Genomic DNA, 12,578 nt, shown 5'->3' with positions numbered 1-12,578 from the left:
ACCCATGCCCCCTCGCATCTCATGTAGACACTTAGACGCTTGTACACGCACTAGCAGTCAGTATAGAATAGGATCTGTCCGAGAAGACCTTTCCTTCCAGATAATATAGTTCCTTAAACACAAGATATTAGATATGATTTAGGACTAGGTTGTCCTGACACCCCAGACTTCTGTCTCCTCACGTAGGGCTAAATGTCAAGTTCCCTTCACCCTCTAGTTACACGTCAATCACACGTCATGCGGCTGCGCGCGCATCTCTGCCATGTATTTCTGCTGACTTTGCAGGATTCTCTTATGGATCCACCCACTTGTGTCATCATCATAATTACGTTTTTAGTATACGCCTCTGTGCACGCCTATTGTAACGCCTTTTCATTACGTATGTATATTCTTATCAGCTGTTACGCCCTCTACATATGTCTTTACTGTAATGCACTTTAATATAAATATGCTAACATGTCAATAATGTATTGCTGATCCCTTCCTGAACCTTCGTGGTGACGGAACTCGATTGCCTGGTTCGAACCATCATCATTCCTTTGTAAGGAATAAATTCCCTATTATACCCTCGAATACCACGGATTCTGCCTCTTATTTTTACTGAGTTATTCGTACTGTATTTTACCGCATAAATTAAGTCTAGGTAATTAAAATTTACCACACCGTAACAAGGTGAAAACATTATGAAGACAACGATAATGTTTCTCCAAAACCTTTGCAGGTCACAAGTGAACAGGGAACTGCATTTGGAAGTCGTAGATAAATGTGTGTGCTTGGAAATTAACATGACTTTGTGTAAGATTTGTTCTTTCGGAGTTAAAAGGATGCATAAAGGACACACACAGTTTTGTGTTTTGAATATGGTTTGTCCATGTTTAGTGATGTGTGTACGGCCATCTTTCCACCCTGTACCCTACAAACTAAGCTCTATTAACGCATGACCCATCATTTCCACTTCTGTTACGAGAGGCACACATTTGTTTTGCCCCATTCCACATCAGGTCACATGGAACAAATATAAGGCCATATTATCAAGGAACGGCAATAACATTATCGCTGCTTTAGCAGCAGGAAACTGCCGCTAAAGCGGCGATTATGGGCTTGATAATATGCCCCTGTGAATTCCCATAGAAGCCCAGGTTGTTACCAGAGACATACATACCCACTCACAGATCCACTCAGACACTCATACATCCACTCACAGACCCACTCATAGACTCTTGCACACTCTCATAGACCCACTCAGACACTCATCCACCTACTCACAGAACCACTCGGATGCTCATATTTCCATTCACAGACCCATTCAGAGACTCATAACCCACTTTAAAACCCACTAAGAGACTCATACAACCACTCACAAACCTGCTCACTCATGCACTCACTCACCCACTCAGAGACGCATCCATCCACTCATAGACCTTCAAAGACTTTCATGCACCCACTCACAAACACAGTCAGTCAGAGACTCATGCACTGACTCACAGACCCTCTCAGACGCTCATGCACCCACTCACAGACCTACTCAGACATTCACACACCAACTGACAGACCCACCTAAACTCTCTAACAACTACTCACAGACCTACTGAGATACTCATGCACTCACTCACAAACTCACTGTCAAAGGTAGTTACATTCAGGAAACAACATAGAAAAACATTAGAAATTTACAGAAAAAAACCAAAGGTTACAGGGACGTTATAGTTAGGCTGAGATTTCACTTTTCACATTCACTACATATCAAATTGCGCTTCAATAGATCTAAGATGCCTTCAGCTCCATTAAGGATTTCAGATTGTCTTTCAACATTAAATACGAGAGCACACTTGTTTTGTCTTTGCCCTTGTCTTTGCCAAGCCCAAGAAGTTAGGATTATTTGGGATTTGCAGAAGTCGAGCTTCAACTGGGGCACCTTCTGAGTTTATATTTGTAAGTTCTTCCTGTTGAGGTTTAATTTCTCTGAAATGAGAATCCGTACCAGAATGGAGCCAGGAAGAGTCCATAGTTTTGCAGAAAATGTCTACCCAACTGGAGTACTTTCTACTGGTTAATTAGTAAGTATTATCTCATTGGGTAAATGTCTAGTGCATAATCTACATTACAGCTGCGTAAACAACCATGAGGAAATGTCTCCAGTGACCTTGTTCACATGTAACTTCGGCAATGTGATTGTTCCTGCAGTGCCTTCGTTCACAAATCTGTGATAACATGAATACTAGTCAAGAGAACATGACGAGACTCCAAAAATGTGTATCTCCGTCAAACAGAGATACTTCCTCTAAACTATATGAAGTGCTTGTTTGTCTGGTGGAGATGTTATCGTATTCCTCTGCATCAAGAATGTGTCACCAAAATTGATGTGAAACATGCTTGAGGAACGTTTGGTAACTTTCCATCAATGTGGGTAAACATGGGCAGACCTTTGCATACTACTAAGAAGAAAAGGTGGGCCAAACGAGCAGAGCCTGCAGATGATTTTGGGCATGTGCCTACTCAGGATAATTAAAAGGGAGAACCATGATCTCTCTTTTTAAATTTATACAAGGGGAGGGGGGCCATGTACCTTCATGGGGACCCAATCCCCGGGGCCAGGCCTCTTCATCCTGGGTGCCCGGAAACCCACCCAGGGCACCCATTGTGTTACATTGGGGACTGTGGGGGGAGCCTCAATGCCCCTATGGTCCCTGCCAGCATCCTACCTCTTGCTGGAATTGGCATTGCTCCCACACATAGGGAGCAGTAAAAGATGGTGCTCCCTGCATGTGGGAGCAATTCTTTCATCTGTTTTCAAAACAGATGACCAGTCCACTCCCAGCAAGTGGAAGCAGTTTTTGTGGTTCTGTCCACTAGGAGCAGACTTACAGTTTGCTCTTGCTTGGTGGGAGCTGTCAAAGCTAGGCCTGGGCTAAAATTTCGTTCCGTTCGCGGAAATTGCGATAATTTGAAATTTTCGCATTCCGCAGAAAGCGCGAAAATGTCAAAATTTCCGCATTCCGCAGCTTTGCGATAATTTGGTTCTTGCTCGCGCTGTAAAATAATACATTCTTGCGCGCGATCGCCTGAATCCCTGCGTTCACGGACAAGTTTTCTTGATCCGGTCGCGTTCTCCATGAGATGTTGTATTGTTTTTAGCCATTTGCGCTGTCTCGCGACGATTCGCGCCCGCAGTGACGTCATGCGTCGCACGATCACGTCTTTCTTCTCGCGATCATGCACCGCGAGACAACTGAAAACAAGATGGCCGCGCCCGCGAGCAACCACATGGGTAAGTTGGCGAGCCGCAACCATGCAGAAAATCTTGCGAACATGAGGGAAAAAAACTTCTGCATCTTCGCGATATTTCCACGTGTTTGCGATAATTTTTAACATTTTCGCGATAATTTGCGAAAGTGGATTTCGCAAATTCCGCCCACCCCTAGTGAAAGCTCCAGCCAGGTGAAAGCGAACTGTTATCTACCAAGGGTGGGCACCTCGGGAGACAGGGAGACAGTCCTGTTTTTTTTCTCCAAATGGCTCCCTGAGGTGGTAGTGGTCCCCAGGGCTGTGACCCGCCCGGTTGGAGGGGGCATGCAGCCCACCTCATTCTAAAAAAGTAAAACGACCCTGGGAGGTGGTGATCCCCAGTACCCTTACGGGCAATGGAGGGGGGTTTGCATTGCCCACTTTTTTTTTAAATATAGCCCCAGGAAGGTGGTGGTCCCCAGTGTTCATAATAACCTTGTGAGGAGGGCCGTGTGGCCCTCATCTGCATATTGTTTTAATCAGCCTGCCATGTGCAGGTGGTGCTCCTGGAGCCATGATTGGCCATGGAGAGGCGGTCCTTGTGTGCCCCCTCCCTTTATTTAAAATATAAGTATGCCCCCGGGACCTAGCCCACCTGGGGGCCCATTTTTAAACAAATGCGATAGTTCCAGCGTGTTTATTTTGTATTTGTGCCACAATTTGTGAATCCAGCACAATTTTTGCCTCAATTCTTTTCTACAATGCTTTTCGGGCCAGGCATGGTCCCCGGAGGACCTCAGCACCAGGCCTAGGGAGTCAAGGTATTCCTACCCTGCACTATTCTCTTTCATTTTAAAGTTTTTGGGGGACTCGGCTGAGTCTGAGTCCCAAGAGAGCTGCCAACACTTCCTGGAAGAAGTGATGGCAGCCAATCAGATATCTACACGTTGTGGGATTCAAGCTAGTACATGAAGTTAGCATAACGTATCTTGGTCTGTATCCCCGCTCCATATACGTCGAGAACTACTTTATGAGATGGCCAATTCGTTCTCTGTGTCTCGCAGGATAGAAAGGGCCGAAAAGCCACACTACGGCCATCTTGGATTATGACCAGTCGTGCCTCAGATCACGTGGTTCTCTCTGAACACCGTCTGTATGATTTAGCTCGTACCAGCCTAGAGACAGGGTGAATTGTATTTACGAGGGAGGCCCAAGGTCACATCTGCAGTAGGGAGTATCAAGCGAAATTCCTCTGGGCCCGAGACGAAAGGGAGTCACCCCGCCGACCTTCTCTGCAGAAGATAGTAACCTTATGTGTGCAGATGGTATGAGCTCATTTAGGAGCTCTAGGACTAACTGGTGTTTTCCACTTGCAATGCTTTATATGCTGAATCTGTAATGTATATTAGTGTGAGTTTGTCAAGGGGCCAGCAGTCTTCCTCGGCGCACCTGATGGGTGAGGGTCGATGAGGCTCCTCTATGTAGAGTTCTGTTGTGGCCAATAAACGCTTAAACCTTCTACGTTGCCAACTGCTTATTATTGACTTGATATTGCGGGCCATCGGTAAGTGTGTGGCCCTTGGGATTACTATTTAGATTACTTCAGTTGGCGACCACGAAGGTACCCCGTGATAGGGTCTTTCCTCCCCCGTATTCGGGTGGCAGGATCGAGGGTGTCCTGGCCGGGTGGGCGGAGGGGAGTTCGCGTCCGCTCCGTGCTCCCGATCGGGGTACCCTCTGCTGCTAGTGGCCCTTCACCGGGGTCCTACGGGTTTAACCCAGGAACTGACCGTGTTGGTTGTAAGAAGTTGGCAGCGGAGAACGAACATTCGTACCTGGGTGCACCCGGTGAGTAACTTGTTTGTTTGCAGCATGCGCTGTTGAGCGGTGCATTTGTTTGAAGCACGCGCTGTTAGGAGGTGCATTTGGAACAGTTAACTGTATTTGATTTGAGGGGTCGTGAGTACCCTAGGAGAATTACGGAGGTCTTGCAGGGTGGTCCAGTAGGGACTGACTGTAGAGACTCCGCGGATCTTTTTTGATTTAGAGACACTGATCAGATGCCTGGTTGTTCCCTGTGTGTAACACGTGGCCGGATTGCACTCGGAAAAGCCCGTGGCTGTAACTGGGTAGCCGTGAGACATATCTGAAGTGCGGCTCGGCCCACATCGGAACAGTCTCAGTGGTGAACCAGGGAGGTCATGGGATGGTCCGCAGTCCAGTCCGTGGTTACTCCTGTCTGACAGCTTCTTGCCAGTCTGCTGGGAGACTGCCTGTTGTGATTCTGTTGATTCTTTTTGAATAATTCTCCACGAACGGGAGTCGACGGGCTCGGTTCGTTTGTTTGGATGCATCAAGTTTGGATAGGTTGAACTGCAGAGAATAATGTCGACATATGTTATCAGTGATATAAAGTCTGTTATATGTTATTTGTGTCTGTCTACTAACCAACATGTCGTGTTTCAGCAAATTGAATTGTTTTGGTTGTTGTTGCCGGACCAGCGACTCTCGTTTGGCTGAGAGTCAGCCTGCCCCACCGGAGGGCAGCCCTAGCCATTTCATGTATGTGAAGCATGGAATTTCCCCCATATTGTGCAACACCTTGTGCAATAAGTATACAAAGGGTAATGAAGAGTTGCAATGGCCAAAGACTGGTTCATTTGATGAAAAGAAAATTGCCTTTCTACAGGAACAACTATTTTCTAGGCGCAGTAGGCAATCTATGTTTGCTGCCTTAAACGCCTGGCAGAAAGAAGCCAAGCAAAGATGGATGAAGGGGGAGAAGCTAGCGAGAGCAAAGGCTGGGCAGACCATAACTCAGAAAGCTGTAGCCTATGATAGAGCTAGGGTAGAAAAAGGAATCGATTGTATGAATAGGGAGTTTAGATTGAAGGTCGACAAAAGTTATGTGGCTCGACATAATGCAGAGGATGAAATAGAAGACTTGCTGGACATGCGGCCACCGCCCCCTTATGTCCTGCAACGGTTATATCCGGAGGTATCAGCAGCTATTGTATCGGCTGGGGCAGGGACAGCCGCCCCTACGCCGGCTCTAGTAGCCTCCACCGCAACTCTGGTTGCATCGGCGCCTCAGCCTCCCTCCCTCGCGCCTGTCACCGATCTCTCTCGGTTGTCTTCCTCTGTCTCGGAAATTATGGCTTTATTGCCCAATTTGTTGTCGGCCACAACAGCTGAAGCTCCCCAGTTGTCCCCAGGGGCCATACATTCTCCTTCTGCCATGACCTCCTCTTCCGCGAGTGCAACTCCTTTTGCAGCGGTTTCAACTCCAGTACATTCGGCCGGTTCACTAGATGGAAAGAAGCTGTTCACTCGATCAGCTCTAGGAACAGAGGAAAAGGAGACCATCGCAGTACAGGCATCCCAATGGATGCGGCAGTCTATTTACACCCTGTCTGACATATGGAGCACCATGAAAGATTATGAACCGGTGATGCAGCAGCATGCGTTAGCGAGCATGGCTGGCCGCCTCATCTCATTGTGGGAGTAAGCTTATAAAGGGGAAAGGGCTTCGACTATACTGTATGATATTCGCACCCAGGCACATAAGTTTCAGCTAAGTCCGGAAGCGGTACATGGGAATGTGAAAACTTTGGTTAGTTACAGAACGTGCCTACACGCAGCTAGTCCTGCAGGGGTACAGCAGTTCCCAATGCGTGAGGTTCACCCCATTTATCACCCAGAAGTAACTGAGATAGTAGACGCACATGGGACGATCATCCGCACGAGAGTAGACGCCCGCTTTCAGGAGCAATGGGTATACACTCCATGGAAACGTAATGAAGTACTTTCATTGAAAACCCAGTTGCCTGACCCCAGGAAGAATCCTACAGCATATTATAAGGAACTCACGGAAGCCGCCTCCTCGGCGGTAATGACGCTGGCTGATATCGAGCTATTCTTTGCTCTACTGGTGCCGGTGGACATATGGCGACAGGTGCATGACCAGGACCATGTGACGGAGTTTGGAGGAACATGGGAGCAATTGAGGGACTGGGATAGGGATCGTAAGCCAGGAGATAAGCCTAGAACTGAAATATTGACTTTACCGGAGAAAATAATAACTTACATGCATTCACTAATTCCTCCCAGGAAAGTAGATTGGAATAAATTGACCACGTGTAAACAAAAGAAGGATGAGAGTGTGTCCGACTTCTTTACGAGGTTCGAAGGGGTTTTTATTGACTTTAGCGGACAAGATCTGTCCAAGGAGGGCGGCATACGCTTGTTTGTTAATAAGTTTGTAACTAACCTATTACCCGAGATATCCGCCCGCCTTCAGGCTGCGGAGAGTACCTGGACTACATCTACCCCTTCAACTATCTTAAGTATGGCTCAATACTATGAGCATCGGGAGAACGAAAGTAAGGAGAAAACAGAAAAGAGGTCGAAGGATTTGAAGACTAGGGTATTGTTACAGCAAGTTGAAAGAGGCCGAGGGAGGGGTCGGGGGACACAGAACTTTGCCCCAAGAGGGGCGGGTCCCAGACAGGGTGTAGGACGAACAGATTTGGGAATAAATCAGTGTGCATTCTGTAAGCAGGAGGGGCATTGGCGAGCTCAGTGTCCGTTGTTGCATGCACAAAACGGTGGTCCGAGGGGCCAAGGGAGAGGCCGTGCTGGTGGTCATCGAGGTGGACATACGAGACAGGAAGGTGTCGGGCAAGGTGAGAGTAGTCAGAATTATTTTGACCATGGTCAGGGGAATAAATATTACAATGAAGGATGTGTGAGTAATGACTCGGTAGGCTATTCAGAGGCATAGGAGAGTGGGGGACGTGTGTCAATTCCAGTAGATCAAAATGGACCTTATATGCATGCCCGTTTGCTGGATACATCAGGTAAATTTCTAGTTGACACAGGGGCTATGAATAGTTCTGTTTCACATGCCCTTGTCCCTGGGGCTGCTCTGTCTGGCCAGAAGAATGTGTCTGTAGGTTTCTCTGGAACTCCAGTGGTAAGCCCCATTTCCCAACCTCTTTCTCTTACTTTGGGACCGATTCAATAGATTCCCTTCCTTCTAACTTCACAGTGTGGTGAGAATCTCTTGGGGGTGGATATACTGAAGAGGCTATATGCCCGCATCTATTGCTCTCCAGATGGTGTTTATTTGACTATTAGGAAACCATTTCCTCCTTCAGCGCAATGTTTCTCCAAAACAGACACTCTGCCCCCTGAGCTTGCGAAGATTCCACAGAGTCTTTGGGCTACCGGAGATACTGATGTGCGATTGTTGCACATACCACCCGTTTCGATCACCTTGAAACAAAATTCCCGGTTACCTAGAGTCCCGCAGTATAAGATTGTCCATTGTTCATGATTTGATCCGCACCGGTGTAGTGGAGGAGACAGCTTCCAATACGTGCAATAGCCCTATTCTTCCTATTCTTAAACGAGCCCCGATAGATCAAAGCCCTGATTACGCTGACACCTATCATTTTGTGATTGACCTGCGTGAAATAAACAAGATTGTAGTACCTCAATATCCCGTGGTGCCTGACATCACTACTATTTTGACGATGATTCCCCCGACAGCTGGATTTTTCTCTATCATTGATTTGAAAAATGCTTTCTTCAGAATTCCCATTCATCCAGATAGCCGTTATCTTTTCGGCTTCTCATTAGGAGGCCGCAGCTTCAGATTTTGTCGCGCCCCACAGGGCTATACAGAAAACCCGAGTATTTACAGCCAAGCGCTTAAAACGTTATTGGATACCTTAACCCCTTCGCTGCTAGGCCTTTTCCCCTCCAGTGCTAAGCCTTTTTTGGGCTATTTGGGGTAGTGCGCGCATAGGCCCCTGTAACTTTTTGACCACAGTAGGTATCCACGCCAAATTTGCGTCCTTTTCTTCCAACATCATGCGGATTCTAAAGGTACCCAGGGTTTGTGGATTCTCCAAGAGGGTTCCCAGAAATTAGTCAAAATACAGCAAAATTTTGTTTTTTTGTGAAAAATGGGGAAAAGTGGCTGCAAATGAAAGCGTCTGGGTTTTTCTCTGCAAATGATATCAAAAAAGGGTTTGTGGGGCTGAAATCACCAGTTCTCCAGCTTTTAGGGAATGACAAATTTTTGTCAGAAATCCAACATTTTTTACACAGTTTTGACATTTTTCTGGGACATACCCTATTTTTGCTATTTTTTTGTGCTTTCAACCTCCTTCCAGATAATGGTAGAAATGGGTAGAAAAGCAATAATGGATCCTGGAAAGCTATACATTTTTGAAACGTAGACAAAATTCTGAATTCAGCAAGGGGTTATTTGTGTAGATCCATCAAGGTTTCTTTATAGAAACTAACAGTTAAATATAGGAAAAATTAAAAATTTGTTGAAAAAAGCAGCCTTTTGAGTCAACGTTTTCACCGGTAACTTCCTCTAATTATGACATCTCTTTGAAAGCAATGTACTGTTACATCCGGAGGACCTTCCTGGTTGTGGGGATATATAGGACTTGTAGGTTCACCAAGAGCCCAACGAACCCAGAGTAAAAAAATGAGCAGCATTTTGTAAAGTTTTTTTTTTTGTTCCGGGTATATAGCAATTATTGTGGGAAAATGTATACATGGAAAAATCGGTATGAAAGACACCTATGTATTTCTGAAATGGGAACAAATTACAGAGTTTAGAAACAGTGCATATTTGCACATTTTGGAAATTGGGAATACTCATACTTGCATGACAATTATTGGGCATTTTTCAAAATGACTTTTCTTTTACACAATGTCTTTCATTTGGAAGGGAGAAATGCATCAAAAATCAATAGGTAATAACAGTTGCTTTACAAATCTGAACTTCCCTAAGTCTCCCGATAAAAATGGTACCTCAATTGTGCGGGACGGCCTAGTGCCCGCGACAGGAAATGGCGCAAAACGCAACCTGGTCACACCTCAATTTTGCAGTGAAAATTGACCCCTTTTTGGCAAAGTGACGAGCTGTAGTTTTTGAACCCTAGCCCTGCCGGCACCTAGGGAAACCTAGAAAACCTATACATTTTTGAAAACTAGACACCCAGGGGAATCCAGGATGGGGTGACTTGACCTGCCTCCCACCATGGTCTGTTACCCAGAATCCCTTGCAAACGTAAAAAATGTACAAAAAAAACACATTATCCCCACATTTCTGTGATGGAAAGTTCTGGAATCTGCGTGGATCCACATATTTCCACCCACCCCGCGTTCCCCAAAGTCCTACGAGAAAAATGGTACCTCACTTGTGTGGGTCGGCCTAGTGCCCGCGACAGGAAACGGCGCAAAACGCAACGTGGTCACACCTCAATTTTGCAGTGAAAAATGACCCTTTTTTGGCAAAGTGACTAGCTGTAGTTTTTTAACCCTAGCCCTGCCGGCACCTAGGGAAACCTAGCAAACCTATACATTTTTGAAAACTAGACACCCAGGGGAATCCAGGATGGGGTGACTTGACTGCCTCCCACCATGGTCTGTTACCCAGAATCCCTTGCAAACGTAAAAAATTGACAAAAAAAACACATTTTCCCCACATTTCTGTGATGGAAAGTTCTGGAATCTACATGGATCCACAAATTTCCACCAACCCCGCGTTCCCCAAAGTCCTACGAGAAAAATTGTACCTCACTTGTGCGGGTCGGCCTAGTGCCCGCGACAGGAAACGGCGCAAAACGCAACGTGGTCACACCTCAATTTTGCAGTGAAAAATGACCCTTTTTTGGCAAAGTGACTAGCTGTAGTTTTTGAACCCTAGCCCTGCCGGCACCTAGGGAAACCTAGCAAACCTATACATGTTTGAAGACTAGACACCCAGGGGAATCCAGGATGGGGTGACTTGACTGCCTCCCACCATGGTCTGTTACCCAGAATCCCTTGCAAACGTAAAAAATTGACAAAAAAAACACATTTTCCCCACATTTCTGTGATGGAAAGTTCTGGAATCTGCGTGGATGCACATATTTCCACCCACCCCGCGTTCCCCAAAGTCCTACGAGAAAAATGGTACCTCACTTGTGCGGGTCGGCCTAGTGCCCGCGACACGAAACGGCGCAAAACGCAACGTGGTCACACCTCAATTTTGCAGTGAAAAATGACCCTTTTTTGGCAAAGTGACTAGCTGTAGTTTTTGAACCCTAGCCCTGCCGGCACCTAGGGAAACCTAGCAAACCTATACATTTTTGAAAACTAGACACCCAGGGGAATCCAGGATGGGGTGACTTGACTGCCTCCCACCATGGTCTGTTACCCAGAATCCCTTGCAAACGTAAAAAATTGACAAAAAAAACACATTTTCCCCACATTTCTGTGACGGAAAGTTCTGGAATCTGCGTGGATCCACAAATTTCCACCCACCCCGCGTTCCCCAAAGTCCTACGAGAAAAATGGTACCTCACTTGTGCGGGTCGTCCTAGTGCCCGCGACAGGAAACGGCGCAAAACGCAACGTGGTCACACCTCAATTTTGCAGTGAAAATTGACCCCTTTTTGGCAAAGTGATGAGCTGTAGTTTTTGAACCCTAGCCCTGCCGGCACCTAGGGAAACCTAGAAAACCTATACATTTTTGAAAACTAGACACCCAGGGGAATCCAGGATGGGGTGACTTGACCTGCCTCCCACCATGGTCTGTTACCCAGAATCCCTTGCAAACGTAAAAAATGTACAAAAAAAACACATTTTCCCCACATTTCTGTGATGGAAAGTTCTGGAATCTGCGTGGATCCACATATTTCCACCCACCCCGCGTTCCCCAAAGTCCTACGAGAAAAATGGTACCTCACTTGTGTGGGTCGGCCTAGTGCCCGCGACAGGAAACGGCGCAAAACGCAACGTGGTCACACCTCAATTTTGCAGTGAAAAATGACCCTTTTTTGGCAAAGTGACTAGCTGTAGTTTTTTAACCCTAGCCCTGCCGGCACCTAGGGAAACCTAGCAAACCTATACATTTTTGAAAACTAGACACCCAGGGGAATCCAGGATGGGGTGACTTGACTGCCTCCCACCATGGTCTGTTACCCAGAATCCCTTGCAAACGTAAAAAATTGACAAAAAAAACACATTTTCCCCACATTTCTGTGACGGAAAGTTCTGGAATCTGCGTGGATCCACAAATTTCCACCCACCCCGCGTTCCCCAAAGTCCTACGAGAAAAATGGTACCTCACTTGTGCGGGTCGTCCTAGTGCCCACGACAGGAAACGGCGCAAAACGCAACGTGGTCACACCTCAATTTTGCAGTGAAAATTGACCCCTTTTTGGCAAAGTGACGAGCTGTAGTTTTTGAACCCTAGCCCTGCCGGCACCTAGGGAAACCTAGAAAACCTATACATTTTTGAAAACTAGACACCCAGGGGAATCCAGGATGGGGTGACTTGA

This window comes from Triturus cristatus, chromosome 2_1 (genome assembly GCF_964204655.1).
Source record: "Triturus cristatus chromosome 2_1, aTriCri1.1, whole genome shotgun sequence".
NCBI classification, from domain to species: domain Eukaryota; kingdom Metazoa; phylum Chordata; class Amphibia; order Caudata; family Salamandridae; genus Triturus; species Triturus cristatus.
Note: the sequence above shows the minus strand (reverse complement) of the source record.